The sequence below is a fragment of the Triturus cristatus genome, chromosome 1_1 (assembly GCF_964204655.1).
Source record: "Triturus cristatus chromosome 1_1, aTriCri1.1, whole genome shotgun sequence".
Classification (NCBI taxonomy): domain Eukaryota; kingdom Metazoa; phylum Chordata; class Amphibia; order Caudata; family Salamandridae; genus Triturus; species Triturus cristatus.
This window is the reverse complement of record NC_140579.1, coordinates 1,167,565,989-1,167,589,096: the sequence shown is the minus strand read 5'-3', so window position 1 is coordinate 1,167,589,096 and position 23,108 is coordinate 1,167,565,989. Positions and strand designations below refer to the sequence as shown.

At 46.1% G+C, this 23,108-nt stretch overlaps 1 protein-coding gene across 1 annotated transcript in view; it reads right to left on the bottom strand.

The window, feature by feature from the left end:
- LOC146871801 (uncharacterized) overlaps positions 1–23,108 on the bottom strand; it is a gene marked incomplete at its 5' end in the record, with an annotated part of 718,460 nt that overhangs the window by 337,618 nt on the left and 357,734 nt on the right. The window contains one exon of the mRNA XM_085651438.1: positions 19,028–19,130. The remainder of the gene's footprint in view (positions 1–19,027; positions 19,131–23,108) is intronic.

Sequence of the window (23,108 nt, the reverse complement as noted above, 5' to 3'; positions counted from 1 at the left end):
GGCAAGCCAAGAACTACAAAAAGCTTGGCATGACCAAAAGGCTGTGCTGACTGTATACCAGCCAGGACAGAAAGTGTGGGTGTTGGAGCCTGTGGCCCCAGCAGCTCTCCAAGACAAGTGGAGTGGCCCCCATACAATTGTTGAGCAAAAGGGAGAAGTCACCTACTTGGTGAATCTTGGAACTCCCAAGAGCCCCCTTAGGGTGCTCCATGTCAACAGATTGAAACAATATGTTGACAGGGCTGACATGGGCTTGCTCATGGCAACTGATGAGGAACAGGAGGAGAAGAGCAGCAAACTGAATGCAGAAAGTTCTGCAGCAGTTCAGACATATGTTTAGCCTGACCCCTAGTCAGACTTCCTGGTGCACCCATGAGGTGGACACTGGAGACAGTCTGCCTGTCAAGAGTAAAATCTACAGGCAACCGGACCATGTCAGGGACTGTATCAGGACTGAAGTCCAGAAAATGTTGGAACAACGTGTAATTGAGCCTTCAGATAGCCCTTGGGCTAGTCGAGTAGTCCTTGTGCCTAAACCTCATACCCAGGGTGGTAAGAAAGAAATGAGGTTTTGTGTAGACTACAGAGGCCTCAATGCAGTCACCAGGACTGATGCCTATCCAATTCCCAGGGCAGATAAGCTCATTGATACTTTGGCCTCAGCCAAGTATCTGAGTACATTTGACCTAACAGCTGGCTACTGGCAAATCAAGTTAGCTGATGATGCCAATGCCAAAACAACATTTTCAACCCCTGGTGGGCACTACCGCTTTGTGGTGATGCTCTTTGGTTTGAAAAATGCACCTGCCACTTTTCAGAGGTTGGTGAACAAAGTTCTGACAGGTATGGAAACTTATTGCTCAGCTTATCTAGATGATATTGCTGTCTTTAGTTCCACCTGGCAGGATCACCTGGTCCCCTCAGAAATGTTTTAGAGGCCCTGCAAAAAGCAGGCCTCACTATCAAGGCCACTAAGTGCCAGATAGGACAGAGTCAGGTTGTGTACCTGGGCCACCTTGTAGGTGGAGGCCAGGTTCAACCTTTGCAGAGCAAAATCCAAACCATCATGGAATGGGTAGCTCCAACCACCCAGACACAGGTGAGAGCCTTTTCAGGCCTGACTGGGTACTATAGGAGGTTTGTTAAGGGATATGGATCTATAGTGACCCCCTTAAATGATCTTACCTTAATGAAAATGCCAAAGAAGGTTGACTGGACAGCTAGCTGTCAAAAGGAATTTGATGACCTAAAGCAGGCCATGTGCACTACCCCCATCTTACAGAGTCCAGACTACACAAAAAAGTTCATTGTCCAAACAGATGCTTCTGAGCTGGGTGTGGGAGCTGTACTGTCTTAACTGAATGATGAAGATCAAGACCAGCCAGTAGCTTTTATAAGCAGAAGGCTGACCCCTAGAGAAAAACGTCCGCTATAGAGAGGGAGGCCTTTGCTGTGGTGTGGGCCCTGAAGAAGCTGAGGCCATACTTGTTTGGCACTCACTTCATAGTTCAGACTGACCACAAGCCCCTCCTATGGCTCAAACAGATGAAAGGTGAAAATCCTAAACTGCTAAGGTGGTCCATTTCCCTACAGGGGATGGACTATGCAGTGGAATATAGACCTGGGACCCAACATGCCAATGCAGATGGACTCTCAAGGTATTTCCACTTAGAACACGAAGACTCAACTGGTCAAGGTTAGTTTAATGTCCCTGTGTTTGGGGGGTTGTGTAGGAGAGTAGGATCTGCACTTATGTTGCCCCCACTTTTTTTCTGATGTTAACACTGGTTTCTGGCTATAGTCTGGCTGAGTCCCTGCTAATCAGGGCCCCAGTCTCACTGATCTCTCTAAACAACTTGGAGTGCATATTAGAAGCACTAGTTATTGGATACTGTGGTACCTTATGAGCCCCTAGTATATGGTACCAAAATTCAAGTTAATGAAACTTGACCTCTGTGCACCGTAACCTCTGCGTTTTAGCAAAATTCACATTCACGAAATTAACTCATACAATTTCTTCATTAAACCATGCTATTAAATACAAAAAACTCCATACTGAAATGCCATGAAACATTGGCTCATATTTTCATGATAAATTAAACATTTATTCTGTTTCAGATCACAGAAACGTTTTTTTATCCAAATGTTATATTCATTCAAATTCAATCAGTGAAACTGTTATTTTTTATGCTACCCGCCCAATGCATTTCGGGCCTATTAGGCCCTTCTGAAGGGGATTAAGTTCTAGAAACAATACAAATAATATACATATTAAATTCAGCCTGCAGGGAAACAGCTCTTTTACAAGAAACATAGCTAACAATATACCAAGGGCATAGGTACTTCACAGGCCTACCAGGGGCTGAAGCATGTATTATGCCACCCCTGGGAAGCAGACTAAATCTGACACCACAGGCCTGCTACTGCAGCCTGGGTGAGGTAGTGTTAGCACTCCTCACTGAGGTATAGGTTCCCATATCTCACCATACACACACATATAAACCTATCAGTCACCCCTAAGCCAGGCCCTATCAATCCTGAGGGCAGGGTGCTTGGTTTACAATGTGAGGGGGTGCCTCTGCATGAGCAGGGCCCCTCTGCAGCTGGCAGAGTCTATTCTCTGTGGCTGTTTGTGGATGCGGTTAAACCATATACTCTTAAGTGCATTATAACCTAGCGGTAAATGTTAACTTTGGAATGACTGCATCAAAACATGTTGTGTTTGGTGTCAAACAACTTGGAATCATACCCCCACACGTATGATCCCACCCTTCTAGAGGGGACGACATGTTCCTACTGTGGAAACACGGTAGAAATCTGAAAGAGCCCTGGCATCACAAAATGGATGCCACCAGCACAGACACTGGGCTGCCCTCCTGCTGTTGACTGAAACTCACAGTGGAGGAGGCCCAACAATAGGCATCCTGTCACAGGGAGGTGTCACCACCTTCCAGACAGGATTTAGTGTATTGGAGCTGGGTGGGTGCACTCTTAGAGTGCTTTGAAGTCCTGCACTGGGGGAGCAGTAGGCTCCTCTGTGCATATGCCAGCTCAAACCGGTTCAGGGGCTACCTGCCCCTGCTCTGGCGTGAAACTGGACAAAGGGAAGTGGGTGTAACCACCCACTACCCTGACCCTCCTAGAGGAGTGGTCATAGAGCTAGTCCCTCCCATCCTTTCACTATAAGATACCACACATTGCCAATGCAATTTAGATTACACCTGGACGACGCTCAACTAAGAAGAATCCTGGCCCTTCGACGTTCCACTATCTCTGGAAGACTGAAGTATCTCCCTTGGAGTCAAGGAGTGACTCCCCTGCTTGGCAGGCACCAAAACTCTCTACAACGGTTGCAAACTTTACCGCTCCCGCCGGAGCCCGAAGTCCCTGCGTGCCCTGAAGCGGATTTCCTGACCTCGCGATGGCCATTTTGAGTCCCCAGCGAAGCTGTGGCATCTGGACCCCACGAGTGACGAGGAACAGCAATACCAGGGAACCGTGCACTGATTTCGAGTGCAAGCCCTAAACTACGTCCAACGAAGTTGTGCTTTGGACCACTTGTTGTCCAAGTCCCTAGCAGGTCTAGTACCGAATTTCAGCAGCCTACCCCGTCCCAAGTGACCGTGGGCTGTTGTTAAACTTTTCCTGCAAAGGCGTGTTTGCGGTTGCTTGCCCGTTGGCTAGTAACTCACCTGAAGACTTCCACATCGATTCTATGGACTCACCTGGTTACTCTGGGCCTGCCCTCACTTACCCTCACTGGGTAAGTCCATCAGACCTTGCTGGTCTGCAGCATTGCCAATCTTCACTCCACACGAGACTTGCGGCTGCCAAGGCTTGTTGGCTCCAATCCGGGTGTCGACACCGTCGACAGCTGCAAACATCGTCGGACCTCCCGAATCCAGCTGCTGGTCATCGTCGAGTCTTCCTGGACCTCGTGAGCAAAGAGACAAAACACCATCACCGACCTGAAGAGACGCGACAGCTGTGGTCATCCATCTTGCTGGCCACCGGTCACTGGCAAGTGACTCTGAACTCTGTCCCCTCAATTTCTAGGTCTTCTGCAACTCCAATCCATTGTCGGATTCGAACGGACACCTCTCCAGTCGTCACAAGCAGCAAGTATCCAGTGATCTCCCTTGGAAACAGCATCGCGACCCGACACCAAAGGACACCTATGCACCCGGCTTCCCTGGGTGAGGTAACTCGTGCACTCCGGTGCTCCTGTGGGTGTTGGCCCTCGAACTACTTACCTTGTAAGTGGTTTGCTTGTAGACTCTCTAGAAGTACCCTTAAACTTTAAAAATCCAACCGCGAGTTGCTCCATTGAAATCAATAGAGAACCCGCGTCTGTGTTCTCACACTGCACGCGTCTCACGTGGGTCCTTTACTTACCTGCCTCGGGTGGATTAGTGAAGCCCCAGCGATTCTACAGGCCCTAGGCCTTGTCCCCTTGCAAGTCGACTTTCCTAAACCTCTTTTTTAGTATATGGTCTGGTACACCCCTAGGGCCCCAGCCATATTTGTGCTTAACTTATTGTGAACCGTTGATATTTGCATATGTTCCTGACTTCTAATCTCATAAAGAGATTAGTAGAGTGTGTCTAGTAATAAATAGTTATATATTTAATATATATACCTGTGTGGTGTCCTTTCATTTGGTAATTCAAGAGATTATAAGGTAAAACAAGCTGCTTTACATTCCTCTGAGACTTAGCCTGAAGGCTGCTCTCCACAGCTACCACTAGGATAGCTTTCTTTAAAAGGTTGTCTTAAGCCTATCTACCATAAGAGTCGAATTGGACTGGTACAAGGTGGCCACTATAACTAGTGACCAGCATATGCCAGGCCAACTTCTCACACAGCCAAAACCATCTTTAAAAGAAGAAGCCAAGCAAGAGGACTTCATTTCCCATCACCCATTTCCCATCACCCATTTCCCATCACCCATTTCCCATCACCCATTAGCACAGGAAAACACATCACGGCACCCTGGACTCCTACCCCGTCCTAGGACCTACTTAATGGCAGCTGCAACATGGATGCGCAGCAGTTGCTTCACTGGTGTGCCAAAGGCAAGCCCGTCTGTGCCTGGATGGCACCTAGCACCATTCACCCTGGTTCGATAACTGCCCTGCGATACTCTGCAGCACTCCTTAGGTCACTAGACCCCGGAATCTATTCCCTCAACTGCTGCTATGCTTCAACTCACACCACAGTAGGAGTATGCACCTGCATCCACTGCCAGTTCTCCAGCAGTCACCCACCCACACAAATTTTAACAATGCCTTTAACACCCCCTCCCAACATACACAGCACATAAGCACCAACAACTCCTAAACTCCCACCATATACCACACACAACCGAAATATGGAACCTTCTGAGTAGCGATGAGCCAGACATCCTCTTCATCAGAGACATAGCTCAACCCCTCATCGCCTCCAGACATCGCTATGGCATGCCCAGCGGGCTACAAGATCACTCAACAGGACCTCCTACACAAGCCAGGAGGAGGAATCTACAAGAAATCCTTAAAATGCCCAACATTCACAGAGAAAGTCGCCCGTTCATGCAACACCAGCACTTCAAGCTCCAAATCTCTGAAAAATTCACCCTTAACGAAATGTTCACCTTCTGACCATGAGCCACCCTTGCCAACCTCATCACTGACTTTGTCGCTCCGCTTACCATCAACTCCAAAGCTTGCATTCTTCTTAGTGACGTCAACTTTCACATGGAAGACCGAAATGACCCCTGCTCCACACCACTCCTCAAAAGCTTGAGCAACATCAGACTCACCCAGCTCATCACAGAAGCAATACACACACCAGGACACACACTGGACCCAAACTTCGCCACAAGTGACAGCATCAAATACACCTCCACCACACAGCTCACATGGGCCAACAACCCCAACATCCACATTGACACATCTCAAATCAACACTCCTACCACATTCAGGGGTCCAAGTCGCAGCTGGGGCAAAATCACAGAAGCAGACTGGCCCAGCGCCCTCAGAACTGATCAGACTAGCCCCACAGACAGCCTCAACAAAGAAAATAGCTGAATCAAGAACTGGGTGTAGTTCCTCACACTCATAAAACGCAACAAGTATAGAAGATCAAACAAGCATGCCAGTTGGTACACAGAAGACCTCCAAGACACCACAATAAATACTGTAAACAGCTAGAAAGCAAATGGAGAGCAGCCACAACACCACAGACAGAATTAGTTAAAGAAACTGCACTCAGGCGCTATCACCAGCAAATTAGAGATTCGAATAAAAAAAGCACTAGTGGACTGCATCGAAAGAAGCTCCAAGGGCTGCAAGGAGATATTCTCGATCATCAAGGATTTGAACTCTTCCTCAGCCACTGTTAACAACATTGCTGCCTGCTAACAACTCTGCAACAACCTATCCAACTTCTTCTTCCACAGCAAAATCACAAACATCTACAGCAGCTTCGCACACCAATCCAACCCCAAAGAACTCATTGCTAACCTACCCACCACCAACCAAGACTGCCACCTGACCAAATGGACAGCCCTCACCAGAAACAGCACAGCAGCAATCATGCAGACTATCCACTCAGGGGCCCGTGCCCCCACATCATCTACAACCTGGGAGCATCACCAAAAAGCACCACCCTGACCCACAACATAAACACCTACATCACTTCCACCACTTTCCTGGATGAATGGAAACTTGCAGTACTCAACAGCCTCCTCAAAAAGCCCACAGTTGGGGCGTGGCTTCGCGGCGATCCAGTATGGCCGCCTACTAAGAGTGTCTCCGTAACCCCCTCCCCACACAGTCAATCCGCCACACTAATCCGACCCTCCGGTGCCAGATTCACACACCGGAGGAGTAGCGGTGCTCAACGCAGTTAGCCCGAAGTCAATCGGACGTCAGGGGCCGAAGTTGTGGTGACCGACATTTGAGGCCCTCCCAATCACGGAAGCCGGGGCCTTGAGTAGTGATTACGCTGCTGCGGGAGTTGACCAGGCTGGCGTGACCCGCCTCCCTCACCTCAAGGGATTGAAATCTGTCGGAGCTGCGCCCACTGCCATCGCGCAAAACTCTGCCGCCAAAGCCCGGACTCATCAGTGCTTCCCCCTAAAACGCGGACCCTGTGCACTGGTGACAACCTTATAGGGCACAGTCCAGACGCGGTGCGGGGGAAAGGGAGCGTGGAGGTGACCGCGACGCATGCAGCAACATGACCCAGAAAGGCCTGAAATCGTGAGTGGAGAGCAACGCTCTCGAAATACAGCACTTTCTTTGTTCCTGACGTGAGTGGCTCCACCGCTTCCCCCCCTCTCCTTCTACTCAATCGCTTGCGCTAAAGCTGCTGTCCCTTCATCATAGACGGCTGCACCGGCTCCTGTGGCTCACGCATATTTGACAAGCTCCTAATGCACAACAGGGACCACCCTGGAGTGGAGGGGCCCCTGACACCCACGAACAGTGTGAAACACCACAGAAACCAATAAAGACGGCAGTCTCTGTGTCTTCAACCCAGCTGCCCCTGCCCAGGCTGTGAATAATTGTGAAAACATGCTTGCACTTTGGCGAAGTAGGTCTGAACTCAGTGGAAGTAATCTACTGTATGCCACCGAACTGGGGTGCCAACACAATCCTAAACACGTCTGGTGCGAAGGGTGTGAAACCAACCCAGCAGAGCAGACTGGACCGGTACACCTGCCCAAAAACGGACTTACCTGAGCGGAGAGGGGCTGGAGACAAACAGCGGGGAGGAATGGAGCAAGACACTCCGGACCCCACACTAAAGGATTTAATGGAAGCCATTACTGGAGTGCGCACCTCCATGGAACAGCGAATGGACACTCTCTCTTTGGAAATGACGCTGATCAGGGCTGACCTCACCAAATACAGGGAAAAAGTTAAACAACTGGAACTCACCTCGACCAGCCTTGTGGAAGATACCTCGCATCTGCAGACTGAAATCCAGGAGCTCCAGGCATTCCGTAAGTTTGCAGAAGATAAGCTGGATGACTATGAGGGGCGCACAAGGTGCAATAACATACATATTCTTGGTGTGCCAGAAAAATCGGAAGGTCCCCCCACTGACCTGTTCATTAAAAACCTGATCACGACGAAACTGTGACCAAAGGGCCTGTCCAATTTGTTTGTGATTGAAAGAGCTCACAGGGTGCCTGGGGGTCGCCCGAGGTCAGGGCCCCCCCTTGCCCGATACTGGCCCGATTATTAAACTATAGGTACAGAGACACGATCCTGCAAGCCGCCAGGGTTGCTCTGCCAATCCAAATAGACAACTCAGACATCACTTTTTTCCCGATTTTACTCAAGCCGTGCAGATGCGTCAACGCTCATTCCTGGATGTCAAACGAAGGATGTGTGAAAAGGGTCTCAAATACGCCATGCTCTTTCCGGCTCGTCTGAGAGTCGAGGCCGATGGAAAGACTCGCTTCTTCCACCTACCTGAGGTGGCATCCAATTGGTTGGACGAATGGAAGACGTCAACAGAGAGGGGCTCCAGAGATCACTGAAACGGACAGTCATACTTCACCACTAAGACTCTACTTAATTCCCGGCCGCCTGTTCATCCCATAGAGTAAATATCACTAACAGACTTGTGACACCTGGGATGTCGACATGTAAGCTTGTGCACTGCAGCAACTGATATACCGTACTTTGACTCAATTAGACTTTAAGTACCTGAAGTTTGCAACAATGGGGAAGGGGGTTGACGAGGCGCTTAGGCCTCCCCCAGTATCTTCTTTTAGTAACTTGTTGGGCGACAGGCACTCTGCATTTGATATTAATGGGCAGTTCGGAGCCCAGAGTGCAGGGCAGCAGGGTGGGGGTTGTTGGGAGGGGTTGTTTTTATTTGTTTGTTATCCTTTGATTCGTCGCGACAGTACAGTCCACATTTATTGCAAAAGTTATCGCACTCCACTTAGATACCAATGGGTATACAGCGGAACAAAGAAATCAAAATCTTGAGTTGGAATGTTAACGGGCTGGGGGACAAAAGCAAATGAAGTGTGGTACTGCAATATGTCAAGAGATTGGCGCCAGACATCGTGTTGCTTCGGGAAACTCACTTAGTCGGTAACACATGCGCGGCAATGCATAGATGGGGTTACTCAATGGTCGCACACGCGGGTTTTACGTCCAATTCAAGAGGTGTAGGCGTCATGCAAAAAAGATAATTTCCCCTGTCACTCACGTCCACCTGGACGGATGACCGAGGCAGATATGTCGGGATCACTGGCACTTGGGAGGGTCAAACCATTACCTTTGTCGGTATATGCCCCGCCAGGCTTACAAGCCACGACTTTTACCGACCTCAGCAGTATACTGCTAGCGCTACCAGATGGGCACCTGGTACTTGGCGGAGACTTTAACTCAATACTCTCTGGCACGATGGACAGACACCCCCCTCGCACATTACCTCACACTCCACACTCCTTCTCCAGTTTCCTGGAGGCACTGGGACTAGAGGATGGATGGAGAACATATAACCCAGACAAAATTCAACACACCTTTTACTCCGGGGCACATAATAGCCTTTCCCATCTCCGTAAGTCGCGAATATCCATGAGATTCGACATCTAGCTAGGGGTATTTCTGACCCCTCCCCATTGTGGGTCCACATAGTCATAGACCAAGCACAAGTAGGACGAGTTGCCCCTATCAATCCATGGTACTTTAAAAACCCAAAAATACGCAAAGACGTAATCAAGTCCATAGACAACTACTTCTCGGAGAACGAACACACCGTTGACTCTCCACAGATACTGTGGGAAGCCTTTAAAACAGTTCTCGGGGTCCAAAAAAGACAAAATAAAAGACATCTCTGACTCAGAACAAGAGCTGTATCGTCTGGAACGAGACATAGGCTCTGACATCACTCCTGACGTTCTCCACACACTCCGCCTACGCCAAGACGAATACCGCGCATTAGTCACTGACCGTGCTAAAACCCTAGGTCAAGACAGAATGGGTCGTATCTCCGACTGGGGAGATAAGGCCGGAAAACTAATCGCCTGGTTTGATAAAAAGGAGCACGCTAGTAGGCTCGTCCCGGAACTTAGGGACACCGACATGTCGTCCGCAACAGACCTCCAAGACATAGTTAACCAATTCGCAGAACACTTCCGTAATGTCTACTGCTCGGTGGCACCATACACTGAGGACGACTCCTCGGATCTTCTGAGGGACATTTCTCTTCCCGCGCCCTCCGACGCTGACCAAGCATACATGGACAGTGACCTCACCACTGACGAGATAGCTCTTGCGATACGAGCATTGCACCCGGGCAAGGCCCTCGGCACAAACGGTATCCCAATCGAACTCTACAAGCTCTGGCCAGATAAACTGGCCCCTTATCTAAAAGTTATGTACGAGGACAGCCTTAAACAGGGATCGCTACCCCTAGACCAAAGAATTGCAACCATTGTCACAATCTATAAGGAAGGGAAAACCAAAACAGACTGCGCTTCCTACCGCCCTATCTCACTGTTAAACGCAGAACCTAAAATCCTTGAAAAAGTACTCGCTAATAGGTTGATTAAAGTAATAGGGGACTTAATACATCCTGATCAATCAGGATTTATGCCACGGAGAAACACAGCTCTAAATCTATGCAGAGTACACAGGGTTCTGGGTAGGGCACCGACCATACAGGAGGAAGCAATCATAGTTTCTCTGGATGCCACCATGGCATTTGATAGGACTGAGTGGCCTTATCTATTTGCCGTGCTCACAAAACTGGGATTTGGGCCTGGATTTAGCCGATGGGTGCGTCTGTTATATAGTGACCCTATGGCTCAAGTAGTCGTTAACAACAAAAAATCGGAGGCCTTCCCACTCAGCCGAGGGACCCGTCAGGGATGTCCCCTCTCTCTCTTATTATTCGCATTAGCCCTTGAACCCCTGGCAGCATGGATCCGCAGAGACCCAGTAATCAGTGGAATGAGATGGTCTCCGGACTGGGAGGATTTCCCTATACGCGGATGATGTCCTTCTGTAACTATCTCACATCCCCCAAGAGATCCCTGGTCGCTGTCTTTGATATCCTAGCCATTTTTGGCAGATACTCCGGGTTCAGTATCAATTGGCAAAAATCCCTCAGATATATACTCTATGGAGGCCCTCCTCCGCTCCCCCAAAACTGCCCGATACCGATAGTTACGGAAGGCTTCAAATACCTGGGTATATTCATCTCCCTTGACCACTCCCTTTGATATGCCCGTAACCTTGGACCGACCTTTCCAACCTCCGACCCATCTCCCTCCTACCCCTTCTCAGCAAGATGACCTAGAGACACGTAAACACTCACTTGTCCAAATACATCGAGGCAGCGGAGGGCCTAGACTTCTCTCAATCTGGATTTAGGCCCAATCACAGCACAGAATCTGCCCTCCTCTCAGTGACTGATAACATCAAGATGTCACTGGATGGAGGAAACTCAATGATTCTAGTGCTGTTAGACTTATCCGCTGCCTTCGACACTGTGTCTCACGAGATACTTCTCGATCGTCTGAGGGAGAGGGGAATAGAAGGTGTGGCTCTTTCTTGGCTGGAAAGCTTTCTTTCGGATCGCCAACAAGAGGTAAGATTGGGCTCCCACCATTCTATCTCAAGAGAGCTCACCAAGGGAGTACCACAGGGCTCATTCCTAAGCCCCACACTCTTCAACGTGTATGTGGCCCCCTTGGCGGATATTGTAAGATCTCATGGGTTCACCCCTGTGTCGTACGCTGACGACACTCAGCTTTTGTTCCCCTTTAAAACCCTGATGCCCGCAATACAAAAATCTTTTGCGGACGGAATGAGGGCAATATCTTACTGGATGGCCACTAATCGCCTCCAGTGTAATGTAGGCAAGACTGAGGTAATGCTGTTTGGGGAGGCCACACTTTTGTGGTCCCCGGTTTGGTGGCCCCCGGATTTAGGACCAACCCCAAGCCCCAAACAGATTGTTAAAAATCTCGGTGTGCGCTTAGACAAATCACTTCTGTTTAAAGAGCACACAAATCAAGTAGCAGGTTCCTGCTTCCAGGTCATTGGACTGCTACGACGAGTCTTCCGATTTCTATCAGATTCTTATAGGAAGACTCTCGTCCAGGCCTTGGTTATAAGTAGACTGGACTACTGTAATGGCCTGCTGGTCTCGGCAAATGAGGAACAACTACTCTGCTGCGAGACTAGTTCTCAACGCCCAGCCAAGGTCTGCATCACTCCCCCTCTTGACAAAACTCCACTGGTTGCCAATTAGACAGCGTGTAAAATTTAAAATCTGCTGCACTATTCACAGATGTTTGTTTGGCAATGGACCTAAATATTTAAAAGAAATATTCAAACCCTACAAACCCAGTCGTACCCTGCGCTCCAGCAGTCAGCAACAACTCCAGGTTCCTAGGATAAAAAAAGCTAGGCAGGGAGGGCGAGCCCTGTCCTACAAAGGCCCCATCCTTTGGAACTCACTGCCCCCTGCTCTCAAAAATATTATCAATCCTTCAAGAAGTCCCTGAAAACGTTTTTATTTGTCGCCTGTTAGGTTTCTCCCCCCTTCATTTCTTTGTTTAGTATAAGATCCTGGCTCCTGGGTAAAGCGTAAGCGCGGAGATACCCTTTCGGAGGTTGACTTCCAGCGCTATACAAGAGTACAAATAAATAAATAAATAAACCTTGTTCCCCCACTACAAAGGCTCAGACGAGATATTGCGAATTGGAAGTCACTCCCACTCTCATTGCTGGGAAAGGCGGCCCTATTTAAAATGATGTCCCTACCCGCTTCCAATATGCATTACAAAACGCGGCTGACCCGGTCCCAAACTCGTATTTTAAAGAAATGGAGGGGCTCCAAAGGGACCTTTTATGGGATGGGAAACCACGTATCACTTTACAAAACCTCATGCTCAATTGGTACGACGGAGGGGTAGGATTGCCCGACATCAAAAAATATTACTGGGCTGCGCACCTAGCAGCCATAAACCACGGAACATGCGGCCGCCCTGACGTTCCAGGGTTTAACATGGATCGATGGCTTCTCCCACACGGGACTTATAATCGAGCCCTGTACTCAAAACCGGGCCGGTATCCACTTACTGGTCCTACCAATCATGCAGTTAAAATCTGGCATTCAGCGACTAAGTCACTCGTTTGGAATCATAAACTAACTCTCGCTACACCCCTGTGGGACTCACAGGCCTTAGGAGATCTGGGAAACTCAAAGGGCTTTGACAAGTGAGAATTGATAGGAATTTCACATATTAAAGACCTCTGGGACACAGGAGGCGGGAAGTTCCTCGACGCCCTTCAGCGACAATACGAATTGGCAGACTCTGAGAGTTTCTGATATCTGCAAATCCGACATGCACTGCAATCAGTATTGCCCCAAGGTTCCTCTCCTCCAGACTCATCCCCACTGGAAGACAGAATACTTGATGGCCACTTACCCGAAAAAGCCATCTCCCTCACTTATCGAAAACTTAATAATAATATGAAGATCCTCTTCATTCACTACGAGACAAGTGGATTGGGGATTGTATTGAGCTGGACGACGAAGACTGGCAAATAGCAGTCTCCTCCCCGAAGACTGTTGCGATACCAGCTCGTCTCCGCTTAGTGCAACTGAAGATCCTACACAGAGTTTACATAACAGGTCCCCAATTGTTACACATGGGTGGGTTAGCGGATGGGTCTTGCAGGCAGGGATGCACCCAAATGGGCACCTTCATGCACATAATATGGCACTGTGAGCCAGTCCAGGAATACTGGCGTACGATACACAAAGTGATGGGTGAAGCATTGAGGGTTGAGATTAGGCCAGAGGCGCGCAGATGCCTCCTTAACATATGGGAGCCCACTGACCTCACCACTCAAACTACGCAGTGAGTCACTCTTGGCTACATGGTCACCAAGAGGAACATAGCCCAGCTCTGGGGGGCCTCGCACGCACCCACAATCACAGACTGGAAGAAGGACCTTGATTGGTGTATGCTGAGGGAAAAGACGGTATACATAGCCCGCGGCTGCCCCCGAAAATGGTCCAAGGTATGGGAGCCCTGGAATGTGTATCGTGGCAGTGTGTGTGTTCCACCCCGTAGTTTCGACTGTGAAGATGCCCCCTCCCCGTGATTTCCAATGAATTATCCTACTGTATGTGTATAATGCAACTGGCTCCACTGTGGTCCCATCCATTGTTTTTGCTGAACTGTACTTATTTGTCGAACTTGTTAATAAAAAGATTTTTTTTTTTTTTAGTTTAGAAAGCTTTATTGAGTATAATAAACAAAGTAAAACATCAGTGCAGAATTACATCAATAGGCAATGAAACAGGACGATAAAAGCAGTAAAATTCTAACAAAGTTGAATAGATGCCTAACAAAACCAGGGAATATACCAAGGGAAAAAGCTTTTCTTTTTTTTTCTTTTTTTTTTAAAGGCATCATGTTTAAGGGGCAGGGGAAGGGAAAAAGAAGGGCAAGGAAGAAAAGGGAAAGGAAGGGAGGGGAAGAAATAATCAATACAGTGGAAAGAAAAAGAAAATCGTGTAAGAAACCAAAGAAATAGTTCTATATAAGGGAGAAAATATATAACAAAATTAAAATCTGGACTAAAGGAAAAGAGAGTACAAAAATAAGATATTCAAGGGGTAACTTGAGAGAGAAAATTAGTTAAAGGCAACCATAACAAATCTTTTTTGATCAAAAGGGGTACAGTGGTAGCAAAGGCACGATCAAGTCTGTGGTGATGACACAGTAAATTCCACCAGGCATTGTAGGAAATTTTGGAGGTGTCTTTCCAATTCGTAGTAATTATCTGCAAAGAAATTGCTATATACAAATCTATAAATTTACGTACATTACAAGAGACATTCCATATAGGTGAGGTGCCACCCAAAAAAATATGAACAATCTCAAAAGAGTGGTCAGTAGATAGTATTTCATTCAATTTTAACCAAACATGCAACCAGAGAGATTTAACTAACGGGCAATGAAAGAACATGTGAAAGAAGTCACTATTAGTATGAGAGCAAGACCAACATTTTTTAGAGTCAGAAAGTTTGAAATTATGTAAGTCTGAAGGAGTGAAAAAAAGTCTGTTATAAAAAAAGTACAAAGTCTGTGTGGTGCTAGCAGAGCGAGAAACAGTATGTATCTTAGACCATAGAGAATTCCAAATCTGAAGGGGAAATTCTTGGCCGAGATCTTTTTCCCAGGAGAGTTCAGGTTTGGATTTGGGTCGTTCAGCAAGGGGGCTGGCAAGAAATTTATAAATAGCAGCAGCCTTAAGAGGAATAGAGAAATCTGGTAATGACAGAGTAGGGATTATGTCAGGAGGCGGGGGAGAGATGACTTGAGAGAGAATGCGATTGAAGGAGTTTTGAAGTAGGATATACTGAGAGGAGTGTGTGTGGGAAAGATGAAAAGAAACACGAATATCCGCGTAATCTCGTAAAGTATTATTTACAAGGAGATGATCAAAGGTGATACCTTTATCAATCCATTCCTTCCAAAAAAGTGCTCTATTATTAATCTTTAAGAATTTGTTATACCAGATTGGAGTCGAGGATAGAAACTGACTGCGAAAGAGAGGAACGAAACAGCGAGAGAGCAAGTGCTCTAGAATGTCGAAAAATGGGGGTAAGAAAACGCTGCGGAGGCTGAGATAAACGAGTAGCCATATTGAAGGAAAAAGGTGAGAGCTGCGCAAGTTCCACAGAGCTCCAGGCTGTCAGAGGAGGATCGGATGAGTCAGATAAAAAGGGCTAGATCTGTTTTAAAGTAAAAGCAGAGTGAAAGCGAGCGAGGTTGGGAAAATTGACTCCGCCTGATTCTTTATGTTGTTGAAGACGAGAAATAGAGATCCTGGCCTTGCGGTTGTTCCACAAGAATGAGGTAAAAAGACGATTTATTATTTTAAAAAAATAGAGTGGTAGGGAAACAGGAAGCATAGAAAGGTAAAAATTTACAATAGGAAGAAGCATCATCTTAATAGTGGCTAGCCGCCCCCACCATGACAAGAAAAGCGGAGACCAAGTAGCAATAAGGGAAGAAAGTTTTTTAACTATATCATTCTGATTAAGCTTAATGGTATCTCTAATATTGTTAGTGTAAAGCATACCAAGGCATTTAATACTGCCAGAATTCCACTCAAAGCAGGAGTCCTGAAACATATAAGGAAGGCAAAACTTGTTAAGAGGTAAAACCTCAGACTTGTCAAAATTAAGTTTATAACCAGATACTAGGGAATATTCATGCAACAGTGAAAAGAGTGAAGGTAAAGATTTGGATGGATTAGAAATATAAAGTAAAATATCATCAGCGTAAGCAGTAAACTTAATGTGAATGTTTTGAAATATGAAGCCAGTATATGATGGTGAGCGACGAATTTTTTCCAGAAAGGGTTCTAATGCAAGAATGAAAAGAAGAGGGGAAAGAGGACAACCCTGTCTAGTGCCTCTATGTAGAGAGAAATAGGGAGACTGAGAACCATTAACCCAGATCGAAGTAGAGGGGGCAGAGTATAATAATTGAATATAACGAATAATAGTAGGGCTAAAACCATGCCACTTCAATGCACCTAACATGAAATCCCAGCATACTCTGTCAAATGCTTTTTCTGCGTCTAATGTAATAGCAGCGACTGGGGAGTCCATCCTTGAGGAAAGGTGAATGATATTGAGGAAGGTTCTCGAATTATCAGTAATGGATCTGCCCTTGACAAAGCCAGATTGATAAATATTGATAAGGTTAGGAATAATTAAATTAATACGAGAGGCAAGAATTTTAGCGTAAATTTTACAGTCAGTGTTAATTAAAGAAATAGGCCTATAGTTTTTACAGAGGGAAGCATCCTCGTCTTTTTTGGGGATTAGACATAACATTGCCTGAGTAAAGGAACCTTTGGACTCTCCTTGAGCAAGAAAATGGGTAAACAAGGAAAGTAGGTGCGGCAAAAGGATATCCTTAAAATACAAATAAAAACGGACTCTAAACCCATCAGGGCCAGGTGATTTATCTGTAGGGAGAAGAGTAATAGCGTTGAGCACTTCTTTTTCCGAGAGGGGGACATCAAGGGAAGAAAGATCAGGAAGACTATCGGAGGGCTTGGAAAGAGACTGAAAAAAAGCATCAATTTGATCCTGAGAGGGGACGGATTCGGGAGTATAAAGCGAAGAGTAGTATTGGACAAAGCATTCGAGGATTTTATCATCAGTGTGATGACGGTTCCCATGTTAATCAGCAATAGTGACTATTTTGGATTTTTGCTTTTTGATTTTAAGATAATTAGCGAGAGATTTACCAGCTTTATTACGACCCCCGTACATCTTGGCATGGAAATTAAGGAGGTTGTTACATGCAGAATCCCAAGAGTATTTGTTGTATTGCATTTGAGCCTTAATAAGAGAAGAAAGTACATCCGAGGAGTTTGTAGTGAAATAAAGATGCTCCAAGTCTCTGATTTGTTTAAGAATTTGAGCAGACATAGATAGAGCTTTTTTCTTTTTACGAGATACAAAATCAATAATAAAGCCTCTGGAAGTAGCCTTAAAAGCGTCCCAGATAAAATGAAATTGAGAGGTAGAGCGAAGATTATTTGTGAAAAAGTCTGCTGCGAAGAGCTTCAATTGTTCAATAAACTGTGAATCGAGGAGGAGCGAATTTGTAAAGCGCCAGCGCCTAGGGGTACGAGTAGGTGAAGGAAAGTCCATATCAACTATGACTGGGGCGTGGTCGGATATTAGAATGGAACCAATCTCTGAATTAGTCATGAATTGAAAGGTGTGCTGAGTAAGAAAGATATAGTCAATGCGAGAGTGTGATGCGTGTACTGGAGAGAAAAAGGAAAATTCTAAAGTGTCCGGGTGAGAAAGTCTCCAGGAATCTATAAGACCTCTGGATGCAATGGCCTTCAAAAAAGACTTTTGCATCTTATTAGGTACATATCTGGTGAGCGACTTGCGATCCAGAAAAGGGTCCATAAGTTGATTACAGTCACCACCAACAACTAAATCATCAGTAGCATGAGACGAAAGAAGCACAGAAAATTCATTCCAAAAGGTTAAGTCTACCCCATTAGGGCCATAAACATTACAGAAAGAAAGTTTTGTGTTGTTAACAGTAACATCTATAAATAACCATCTCCCACAGTTATCATGAAATTCATTCAGTAACTGAACAGACAGCGATTTATGAAATAGAATAATTACACCATTCTTGTTATGATCTGCCGGAGAGCAAAAGGCCTCCCCGACCCATTGCTTACGCAAAGAGGACAAATCCTGTGAGTTAAGATGAGTCTCTTGCAACAACGCAACCTGACATTTCAGTCTTGCTAAGTGAGAGAAAACACGCTGCTTTTTAACAGGGTTACGAATACCTTTGACATTCCACGAGATAACACGAAGACCATTCATTTCTTAAGGTAAAAAAAAGATATATAAACAAAAGAAGGTAGAGAAGTTAAAATAGAATGGAAAACGAGAGAGAATGGGATAAAAGATGTTGAAAGAAAATGAATAATGGAGAAGAAACAAAGGCGAGAAGACCAACACATGTGCCAACCACAGAAATAGTAACGAGAATAACAAAAGAAAACACCAGAGTACCATAAACATTAAGGAGAAAGAGAAAAGAGAATATAAAATAGAAAAGGTATTGTACATATTGCCAGAAAAATAGAAAAAAAAAAGGGGTAAAAAGGGAGGGAAGAAGGGAAAAAAGGTAAAAAAAAAAAAAAGGAAAGGGAGGGGAAAGGAAGAGGAAGAAATAAAAAGGAGAATAAGAGGGAATCAAGTCCCCCAAAAAGTAGCAGAAAAAAGATGGCAAAAAGCCAAGGGGCTTTAGCCATAGAAAACATCCAATCAAAAACATTAATGTGGGAGAGGGGCCACGAAGAAGCAGACAGCCGAGCTAGGAGAATACAATAAGAAAAAACAGGCTATCATAATCGAAAAAGAAAGCAGACAAAGGAATGGAATACATAACCAAAGGCAACCAAATAGTACAAATGAAGGAACTTACCAACCAGCTAGGGAGAGGGGAACGGCAGCAGGATAAGACACACATTGTAGACAACAAAGCGACACGAATGGTGACCGTGACAACAACATCAAGAGGGGAAGACCTGCAGGACAAAAAAAAAAAAAAAAAGGAATGAGCAAAAGAGACTAGACTATACATTGTAAAGTAGAATAAAACAAGATGCAATACACAAATATAAACAAAACATAACAATTAGGATTTGCTCAGTTCCATGAGTTCTCCTTTGTGAGTATGGATGAACTTCCTCAAGTCTGCAGGGTCTTCAAAGCTGTAGGTTCTATCTTTATAAGTCACCTTGAAAAAACAGGGGTGTATCAAACCATAGCGTGCGTTCATGGATCTCAGCGCGGGTCGAAGGTCCAAAAATTCCTTTCGACGAGAAGCAGTAGGCTTGGAGACATCCTGAGCAAAAAAAACTTTATGACCAGACCAGATCATCTGCTTATGTTGCTTGGCAGCCTGAAGAACCGTCATGAGGTCTGAGTAAAGAAGGAAATAGGCGATAATTCCCCGAGGTTTAGAAGTAGAAGAGGTGTTCCGAGGCCCCAGACGATGAGCGCGTTGTATATTAAAGTCTGAAGATTTCGGGAGGCCAACAATCTGAAGAACTTGGGTTTTCAAAAAATGAATCATGTCCGCCCCTTCAGAACCCTCCGGAACACCATAAATGCGTAGATTATTGCGCCTATTGCGATTTTCTAAGTCTTCTGTGACTCTCTTGAGCTGGCTAATCTCCCCAGTGAGTGTGTCAACTCGTGCAACCACATCCTGCGCATCACTAATCCTTTGCTCGACATCAGAAAGTCTCGTGTCTAGACTAGACCACTTGTCGTCTAATCGCTGAAGAGTGGCAACAGTGTCTGTCATAAAAGGGCGGATAAGGCGCAGCTCATCCATGATGTCTTCGAGAGTAAGAGGTAATGGAGACTTATTGGGAGAAGGCGGGTCTTTCTTGGACCGTTTGACCGACGAGGAATTCGAATCTTTACGACCCCCTGAGGAGCCTGCGTGAGGCTTACTTGAATGCGCAGTATCCATATTGGAAAAAGTTGCAGCAGATGATGACAGGGGAAGGCAGACGACAACAGCAGGCGATACTGGTGAAGCCACAATAGTAAAAAGAAGTGTGGCGCAAAAACAACAATGGATATCGTTGAAGTTTGACACGCTTAAAAGTTACCACTGGGAAGCAGTGAGTTGTTGATAGAAGCAGAACTAAGAAGTCATCAGCACCAGCAGCATCAGAGAAGCCGAGACCAAATAACAGGGTCCATCCGTAAGAAGATCCAGCACCTCAAAGATAACACTCCAAACCGACGGACAGGCACAATGTGGGGCTCTTCACAAAACAGCCATCCCGTCTCGTCGTGTCGCGCACATATCATAAAAAGGATCTTAAACAGGTTCTTCAGTGAGCAGCGTCACGTACATTTAAGGCCGTTGGATCACAGCGCCAACCGAGGAAGCCATGATAATGAGAACATTACACATCAGGAGAAACCAATGCCAAGTGATGAAGAAAATCGCGCTATACGTTGTGAGACAAAAAGGTTGCATAAACATTCATCCTGCGGCCACTTGAAAAACTCCTCAGAAGAGCAGCATTATCCACATACAGTCAATGAGGCATTAGACTTCGGTAAACCCACTGTTAAAATGAAGCCCAGTTCACATAATGAAGGAATAATTTCAGCTGGAGGTAGTACCTGAGAAAATTAAGGCGCCATGACCAGGAGAAGGAATGCAGTAAAGCAGCAAGTCCAATTCAACACGCCCGTGCTCCTCGCGCTGCCGCCATCTTAAGCGACGCATCTGAGGAGAATACGAGCACGAAGAAAAAAAAACGATGAAAAGGCACTCCGTAGGTGCCGCAACGCTTCCGCCGTATCAGCAAAGCCTTCTGGAGCTGATATCCGATAGATGAGCCGGCTGAAAGAACCCCGAGCTTCAGGGCACGAACATTGTAGGTGGAGACGCGCCGGAGCTCACAAAGCTGCGGCCATCTTGGCTGCGCGCAAGCCACACCCCCCAATAAAAAGATTTATAAAAGAAAAAAAAAGCCCACAGTCAACTGAGCAACTCCCAACCTATCTCCCTGTTCTCCTATCCAGCCAAAGTGATTGAGAGTGCCATCAACAAGCAACTCACAACCCAACTCGAGCCTCACCATCTGTTAGACAACGCAAAAACCCCACAGCACCAAAGCAGCACTCAATGCAGCCACGATGTCATATGAAACCTCCTGTATCGAGGAGAAACAGCGGCCCTTATCCTGCTTGGCTTCTCTGTGGCCTTCAACACTGCCTCCCACAACACCCTCATCAGATGACTCCACGAGATTGGCATACGAGGATATGCTCTCAACTGGATCTATTCCTTCCTCATGGGAAAAACCCAAAGGGTAAGGCTGCCACCCTTCACATCAGAGACCAAGAAACTGATATGCGGTGTCCCACAAGGATCGCATCTTAGTCCCATTCTATTCAACATATACATGACCTCACTCGCCAACATCATCCGATCACAAGACATCACCGTCACATCCTACACTGATGACACCCAACTCATCCTTTCCCTGACGGACACAACAAACACCACCAAAACCAACTTCACCAACTGCATGACCGTGGTAACAGACTGGATGCGAACAAACTACCTGCAGCTCAACTCCGACAACACGGAAGTATTGGTCTTCGGCAACAAGACCTTCCCATGGGATTCCATCTGGTGGCCGTCAAAACTGGGACCAACACCCACACTCACAGACCACGCAAGAAATCTAGGAATCATCCAAGATGACAAGCTCAACATGACTGCTCAAGTCAATGCAATGTGCCCATCCTGCTTCCACATCCTACCCATGCTGCGAAAGATCTTCAAATGGTTGCCTCAACAACGGCAACACACTCTACATTGGAATCTCCAAAGAACTCCTACACAGACTCCAGGCAATCCATAACACATCTGCAAGACTCATACTAGACCTCCCACGCTGCACCCACATTGCATTGCACCTTAGGATGCTTCACTGGTGCAGTCAATTAAAACTTCTCAAGCACACATACAAAGCCCTACACAACACAGGACCAGAATAGCTGAACAGCAACATACACTTTCACCAACCCACCAGTCACCTACGCTCTGCCTCACTCTCACTTGCACAAGCAAAACTGGAGGTCGCTCATTCTCCTACAAGACATGGAACAACCTTTCTCAACACACACTAGAGCCCCAGCCTCACTTTTTTTGTTCCTCAAGAAGCTGAAGACCTGGCTCTTCATATAAGCACCTTGGAATCACACACTTACACATCCTGCCCAACTGCCTGGATACCCTCTAGGGTGATTAGTGCCCTATACAAATCAACATCGCATAACATAATCAGTGAATAAGTCCTGAAAAAACAATTAAAAACTCCTTTACCAGTCTACCAGACTGGAGTGACAATTTCCCAGACTATCTTCTGAAGCGCGAAATTGTTGCTAAATGCACTTTAAAAGAACCATGAGCAGGTCCGAACATGCTAGGTGTATTAAATACAGCTGGTTTTGTTTAGGTGCAGATGAAAAAGGATAAATATCATTCAGAGAGCACCATAGACGGAAGTTAGTCCTTTTACCTTTATGGGTTGCATTAATTGATTCAGCTTTGGCCTTAGCTAAGATCTTTCTGAAATACTCTGAAATATTTAAAAGATGGAAATTATTGTATTCAGGAGCCAGACGGGTAAACTGAGAGACCCAAATGTTAGATGAATAGCTTGGCCTTTGTTCATTGCTAACTAGCAAAACATTGAACTTAGTGTTGCTGTTCCGATAGGAGCAGTAGCTGTGTACCAATAATGTCTAGGCCACGCTGGGCTACTAGGATAATGCAACCTGATTCTCTGTTCTTTAATTCAGTAGTCTGAGAATTAGTGGAAGAGGGGTAAATACATAAGCGATGATATCTGTTCAGACTATCTGGAAGGCTTTCCTCCACGACCCTTTCTGTGTGTATCTGCTAGCATAGAAGTGACATTTGCGATTGAGATGAAAAATGTGTGTGAGCAGACGTTGGT